The sequence below is a fragment of the Euprymna scolopes genome, chromosome 5 (assembly GCF_053919585.1).
Source record: "Euprymna scolopes isolate OS-2025 chromosome 5, ASM5391958v1, whole genome shotgun sequence".
NCBI lineage: Eukaryota > Metazoa > Mollusca > Cephalopoda > Sepiida > Sepiolidae > Euprymna > Euprymna scolopes.
Genome location: NC_136486.1, coordinates 138,184,220 through 138,191,425, shown reverse-complemented (window position 1 = coordinate 138,191,425; position 7,206 = coordinate 138,184,220).

The window sequence follows — 7,206 nt, the reverse complement described above, 5'->3', positions numbered from 1 at the left end:
TTGATGCCTTAATATGAATTCAGAAACATGTGATTCCGTAATAATTGAAGACTGTTAATTTATTACTTCGTGTATAGTTGAATTTTCTCAAGTACTGAATGTACATTTAGATCGCTCTTGTAATGAGAAAACTGAACCAAATACTAAATGATAAAGCCATACATACAATATATATGTTTTCATGTTTATTCTTTGACTCTTACCGGGGTTAAACAATCAAGACATCTAGTATATGTAATATTCTTTAAACATTTATCAACGATTGGTCACCTATGTCAATATTAATTTCTATGATTGTAGTAAGGTTATATTCTCGGTGAGAGGAATATCCACCAGTTATATATCTATTGGCGACGATGCACTGTAAACTGTTAGCATGTGACAAGCAGAAAAAGCAAATTCTGTTTTATTCATGTATATTTATCACTAATATACCTTACATTTTCCTCATACGTTTTAATCTATACTCGTTTCTCCTAGCGCAATTGTTTCAGTAGAGTATCCAGTTTCATTATAAATTTCCTGTTCTTGTGCTACTTGATTTAGAATCCAACATTATATATTATTTTATCGATATAATATGTTGCTTCTTTTCTACTTAGTTAGTTCGTATTGTTCGCTTTTAATAGACTAAATACAATTTTTGCATGCCAATATAAAAATGCGGATATTTGGATTTGATTCTAATTAATCTGACTAATCTGACAGTTTTCATTAAAAGGTTGACCTTCCTTGGGTGTAACCTCATTTTCGATATACTAATTATAATATACAATTATTGTTGTAATAGTTTTAGACAGAAACTCGTGCAAATTCTACACCGAGTATATAAGCGAAACGTTAAATAAAAAGATCGACTAATCTAAAGAAACAGGGCCAAAATAAGAACATTTTATTTTTTATAGGAGCTAGACTGAAACGAGTAAATTACACATTGTCTTTTACAATGTGACTGTATTGAACAATGTAGCACAATATGATATTATGAGTATTGAAAGTGTAATACAATACGACTTTCTGGGTTTTTATTAGTTCTTATTAATTCCGATTATGTGGGTAAGTTTTATGTTTAAATACATTGGATAATATTTTCATAGAATTAGTAAAAAACTCATATTTGCCGCAAGATATTTTTTCCCCAAAAATACTTTCTGCGCTATCCAAGAAAATTGTAAGCTTTATCCAAAAATGTTTGTTGACTAAAGATTTTTCTCATTCCCTAGTATTGCTATGGGCATACAAGTTTTAGTTATTTATGTAAATTTAAAAAATGAAATAATGATTTCAATTTCATCCAATCGAAATCCAATTGTGATTCATATTCTTAGTAATCCAAAAAGAATACGTCAGTTATATCATTGTTTTTGTTGTGTACATGCCTTTGAATTCCTGAAATCAAAATATTGATGCAACGGTTTGTAAAGTAAAAACAAAACTGTGTAACTTCTGGTCTCGCCCTGTTAGGAATGATCTTCCGAAATTAATGAATAAAAATTAAAAACAAACCTAAAATTGATTAGGAAATATCTTTAGTAGAAAAAAAATCCCCAGAAAAACATATTTATGTTTTGAAAGATCGCGAACTCTTGGTACACAGAATAGCGGTTCGATTGTATCCATTGATACAGAAGTTGTTGGCGTCAATCCTTCAAGATTTCGCCTCTGAAAATTGTGTTAAACTATAGGCTTCGGCGAGTTAAAGTCTTTCCTCAGCTTGAGTTATATATTTCCCTGATCACTAGTGGAGGTGGTTGAATGGGAATTGTGCTTTAAGTGGATAATGTTGATGCATTTGAATTGCTGAATGATACCAGTCATATATTAAAGATAAATGATTAGTGTTTGTAATTGCCCTTGAACGATTGAACGATATAATTTATGTATGAAATATAAACTATTAATTTTTGTCATTACAATTTTAAAGTGTCAATCATATTTTGAAAAAGAAAATGGACGTAATTTGTCGTATATTATTTTTGTCTTTGTTTGATTGATGCCCTTGCATTTCTGGACGATAGTTGGGCATTAAAGATAAATATTGATACAAGCTGTGACGATTTTTTTTTATTTTAAGCGTGGATCGTATTTTAAAACTAAAGGGCTGAACAAAATAGGGACAGAGACTAATTAATAGAAAACAGAGACGGTCGGCTAACGTGAATCGTATTTTCGAATATAAGAATGGTAAGGTTTTGTAAAATTAGGGAGGCACATTGTGTAGTGGTTAGTGCTTAACGTTTCTTTTAATTATTATTGTTTTACACAAGTGAACCGTTGAAACGTTGCTTTTTAGTCGTTCATTGTTGTTAATTTGTTTAGATTAAATCCAAAGAGAAAATGAAATAAGTTATACGAGGGAAGATAAAACTGAATGGCGGGGTGGTGAAAATAGAGAGCGGTAAGCCGTTGAAATGTCCCTGGGACTAGGTGGGCAGAATGCAAGAACGGATCAAGAGAGGATGGAGGTTGAATTGGGGTAGCCGAAGATGACCGACGCCTTCTTAATGCTCCAGAAGATTTCAAGAATTTATAGATTTAAGGGCTCGTCTGGAGAGTTGGATCATTGAATGCGGGAAGTGACCACAAAGAAGTAGTGTGTGGATTATAGGATGCGAAGGTGATCCTGCTAACCTATAAGACTGCATTGTGGCCGTTGTTGTAATTAATCGGGTGGCAGTTAAAAGAAACACACCTGACTAACATGGAGCCAGCCGCGATTGGCGCTGGTAAGGGAACATTTCAGTAATAGGACAGCCATCGACGCCATGAAACAGCTGTTCCGACTCAGAAAAACACTCAGGGGAGATAACCGCACTTGCAGAGCGAATTTCAGTGTTAGCTATAAAGGTTCTCTCTGACAGTACGGTAAGTGACAGTAGAGCCATCCAAGCCCTGTGGCAGATGTGTTGGAGAAGCGCAGGTGAACAAAGACATCCGGTCAGATGTCCTTAAGCGCAACCCGGTTAAATTACAGGAGGATTTAGATTTAGCTCAAGGAAGCAACCGGGTATGGATGTGAATCCGGAGCTCGCGGTTGCAGGAAGATGCTGTGTGAAATCAGTAATCTATCGGAGGGCATCGACCTAGGCCCGTTAGGAGGACACCGCCGCGTCGGCAAGCAGAACGTGCAGAAGACTCTTGAGAAAAATCAGACAGAATGAGAAGTCTGCGAATTAAATTCCCGGGGAGACCAGGTCTGATGGGCTTAATTGTTAGTGTGAGCGGAATCGTGCCAAATACTTCCCCATAAAATGGCAAGCGAATTGCCAGAAATCTAAGTGGTTTAATGCTGCCACAAGCTTCCGACTGGAGGTTAAAATATGTAATACCAAGATACCCGGGGAAAACACAATATGCAGTGGCCCAGGTCAGTTCCCGGTACAAAGATATAAAGAGACAAGGATGTTCTGTTAAAGGTCCTGTCCTAGAAAGGAGATATTGATACTGGAGGAGAGATTGATGGAGCAGGGGACGAGAATTAGTAAAACTGCCGACCCTGTAATTTATGTTTTATAATATCTAGTAAGCATTTTAAATGATTATTTCAGATTTCGAGATGTATTTGATAATAACTTGTAAGAATTTGAAGTGACTATTTCTGATTTTGAATCTGTGTTCGATAATAACTTGTATGCATTTTAATGATAATTTCTCATTTTGAGGTTGTGTTTAATAATAACTTGTATGTATTTAAAATGATAATTTCTCATTTTGAGGTTGTGTTTCATAATAACTTGTATGCATTATAAATGATCATTTCTCATTTTGCGGTTTTGTTTCATAATAACTGGTAAGCATTTAAAATGACAATTTCTCATTTTGCGGTTTTGTTTAATAATAACTGGTAAGCATTTAAAATGATAATTTTTCATTTGGAGGTTGTGTTTAATAATAACTGGTATGCATTTAAAATGATAATTTCTCATTTTGAGGTTGTGTTTAATAATAACTTGTAAGCGTTTAACGGAATTGTTGTGGGTTTAGAAATCGCGTTTGATAACTTGCAAGCATATAAAATGAGTATTCATCATGTTGTATTTTAATTTCATTCTTAACGCTCACCAGGAAGTCTACAAACTAATTATTCTGATTTAAAAAAAAAATGTAGTCGCCTTGCGTTAATATTGTTCTGATTTGGAACCATAATTTGTTGGTCGACAAATTGACTCCTCTAGAGAGGAAACATCATCTACATATCTAGAAAAGTAAAGATCCTCTCTGTGTGTGCATATTTTCCTATCAAACTTCTTAATCAATTTTCAGTCTACAGACTGGATATTTCACATAAGGGTTATTGATATTTGGGTAAATCTTTTTAATCGGTTTTTGGTGAGAAACTAGGGGTCAAACTTAAACGATTTAGCCTTTAAAACTCGACAAAACTCCTCAGCTAATTTTCGGTCTAAACATTTCAAATTATAGATATAGGTTACGTGGACATGGATCAGACTTACTAATTTGATTTGACCATAAACCATACATTTTAGAGGGTCAAGATTGGAAACAAAGTTAAAAAATTTACATCTGCGGTCTCTACCAAATCCATAAGCGAATTTTTTGTCTAAAAATTTGAAATTTTACATAAAGTTAATTACGTATAGAGCAATATTTTAATCTATTTTTAACCTGAAATCTGACTTGTAATATACCAAAGCTCTTGAGATTTACCCTTTGTGGTCTCTAACAAACTTTTCAACTGATTTTAAGTCTACACATTTGAAATTTTACATAAAAGGTATCCAGACATGCAGCAACCTTTTTACTCAGTTTTGGGGCGCAAATTTGGCTGCCAAGAAATCCAATACGGAAGAAGTTGACCTAAACTTCTCCTCTAATGCTGGGTCTAAAAACTTTAAATTTTAGATTTAGGTTTCCTGGATATGAGTCCAAATTATATATATATATATATATATATATATATATATATATATATATATATACATACATATATAATAAAAATTACAATTAAATTTACCAAAATGATCCAAGATGGTAAAATTTAAGTTTACTAAAAATATTAAAGAATTAATATTTATAAAGTTATCTCAGCCAGATGTAAAAGCTCGATAAAAGCAAATAGGAGATAGAGCTTATAATACGATTAATTTCAGATTAAATATGTTTTTAACTCTTTTTCAAAGTGTTTTTTAACATGTTTTATTAAATATTTGCTCGTGTATATATATATATATATATATATATATATATATATATATATATATATATATAAGCACATAAAATTATGACCAATATATAAGGTTTGAGGTAAGGCGGGCTGAACTGCTAGTAGTAAATAAAGCTACATAGTTATGATGCGTTCTCATGCTGTTTCGGTGTGGGCGCTTAATTGAAGGTGTTAACACTGATACAAAGAAAAATTAAATTACAAGTTCAATTTTCAAGTATTTAACCTGATACGTTGAAAATTAAATTCAAGAACGTTGAAAGAAATGTGAAAAATTCACACCAGTTTTCTTAGAAATTAAAATGAGGATTTATCGTAGATCATCAGCAGTCATTTAAATTGAGGGATATACATATTTTGAACTCTAAATAAAGAGTTGGTAAAGAGATTTTTATCATACGCATACAAAGGAGAAGATACTTTACATTGATAATTAGAACAAAGAAAAACCCTGATACGAATGTTGTTCTGGGTTTTTTTTTTATATAACGCATCGAGTTAAGGTTAGAACTTTAATTTTGTTGGATTTTTTGGAGACAAGTCCGTACACTGAGCTCTGATCTAAACGTAGATGTACTCAGCGCATGGCTTGATTAGAAACCGCCCGTACGGAGGGCACGTGAGTGGTATATTATATATGATTAGATTGTCGATGTACACTAAAACGAAAAGAATCTAATAAAAGATAGAATAAATAAATACATCAATTAGTCAATTATTCGAAAAATAAAACTGCCGTTATGGATGGGCATTGTATTTAATGCTTTGTAAGGAATGGATTTAATGATAATAAGAAAAAAACATAAAGGTAGGAGATTGTTATGATTTGTAATTTAAAAATGTAAGCGATACACGCCGTTATTATCCGATTAAAATAGAAAAAAAGGCAGCGGAACAAAGGGAGACATGATAGGCATAGTGTCCTGAGGTGCATGAGCAAACGTCAGTATTAGTCGCTGTTTAAAACAGTAGTGCAAGTCAAATCTCACATAACCCTGTCAATTTGTAAGCAGCGTTATTTTCAGGAATTCGCAGCGGGTAGTGACTCAAGGTTTTCGGATTCCGATAACGATGATTATAGCGAATTCCGCTTTGTTTTGATCTCCGGGTTGTGCGTGTTATTGATTATTAAGAGAAATCATTTCATGAATTAGTTTCGAAGTTTTAATTGGAAAGATAGCACTACACGCTAACGACAAGGCTAGAACGTTGGTCGAGGCTTGAGGTTATAGAGTTAGGCAGTCTGCCTGCATTTGCCGAGGTAACATGCTCGGAAAAGGGTCCTAGTCCATCCCAGTCGCCTCCGGTGATAGGAAGTGATTCGTAATCTGAATGTTCCGCAGACGATCATCCTTGTAGTAGATGTGTCTCCAGTAAATGTGTGTGAAGTAGAGACCATAAACTAAGGACATTTAACCGTAGTGAAAGAGATAAGAAGAAGCAGATATGGCGTGCGGTACTGTATGATTAGGGAGAGGATAATCCTAACAGTGTCACGTACCGTTGGAAACCACTGTTATCGCGAGAGTACCACATTCATTCTGTTCGTCGTTAGTTGAAATGCTGTCGATAAATTAGAAATGATATCTTGAAGTCTTTAATTTTTTATTCATAAGACAATCTAGGTAATGGCAATTGACTGTTAAGTATTGAAATGAAACAGTAACGCATGAAGATAATAAAAGAAATAATTCATATCACGCTAGTGTACCTAATAAAGCTCATAAAAGTTACCGGAGCCCTGGGAATTAAAATGAGGTTGTTCTCACAGAAAACCAGCGAGGTGATAATCACGCAGTCCCACCAGTTAGTGGCCTAAGTGAGTGATTTTTGATCTGTGAAATATTGATCAGAGAATATCAAGAAAGAATCAAGTTCGGTGAGGCTAGACAACATTAAACTAGTAATCAAGAGTTTAGAGGAATATGCCTGAATATTAAACTGGTAGGAGGAGGATTTGCGGTTATTATGACATCGGTGGGTCGTACAACGTAATTGTCTACGTAGTTTGGAAAGTTTGG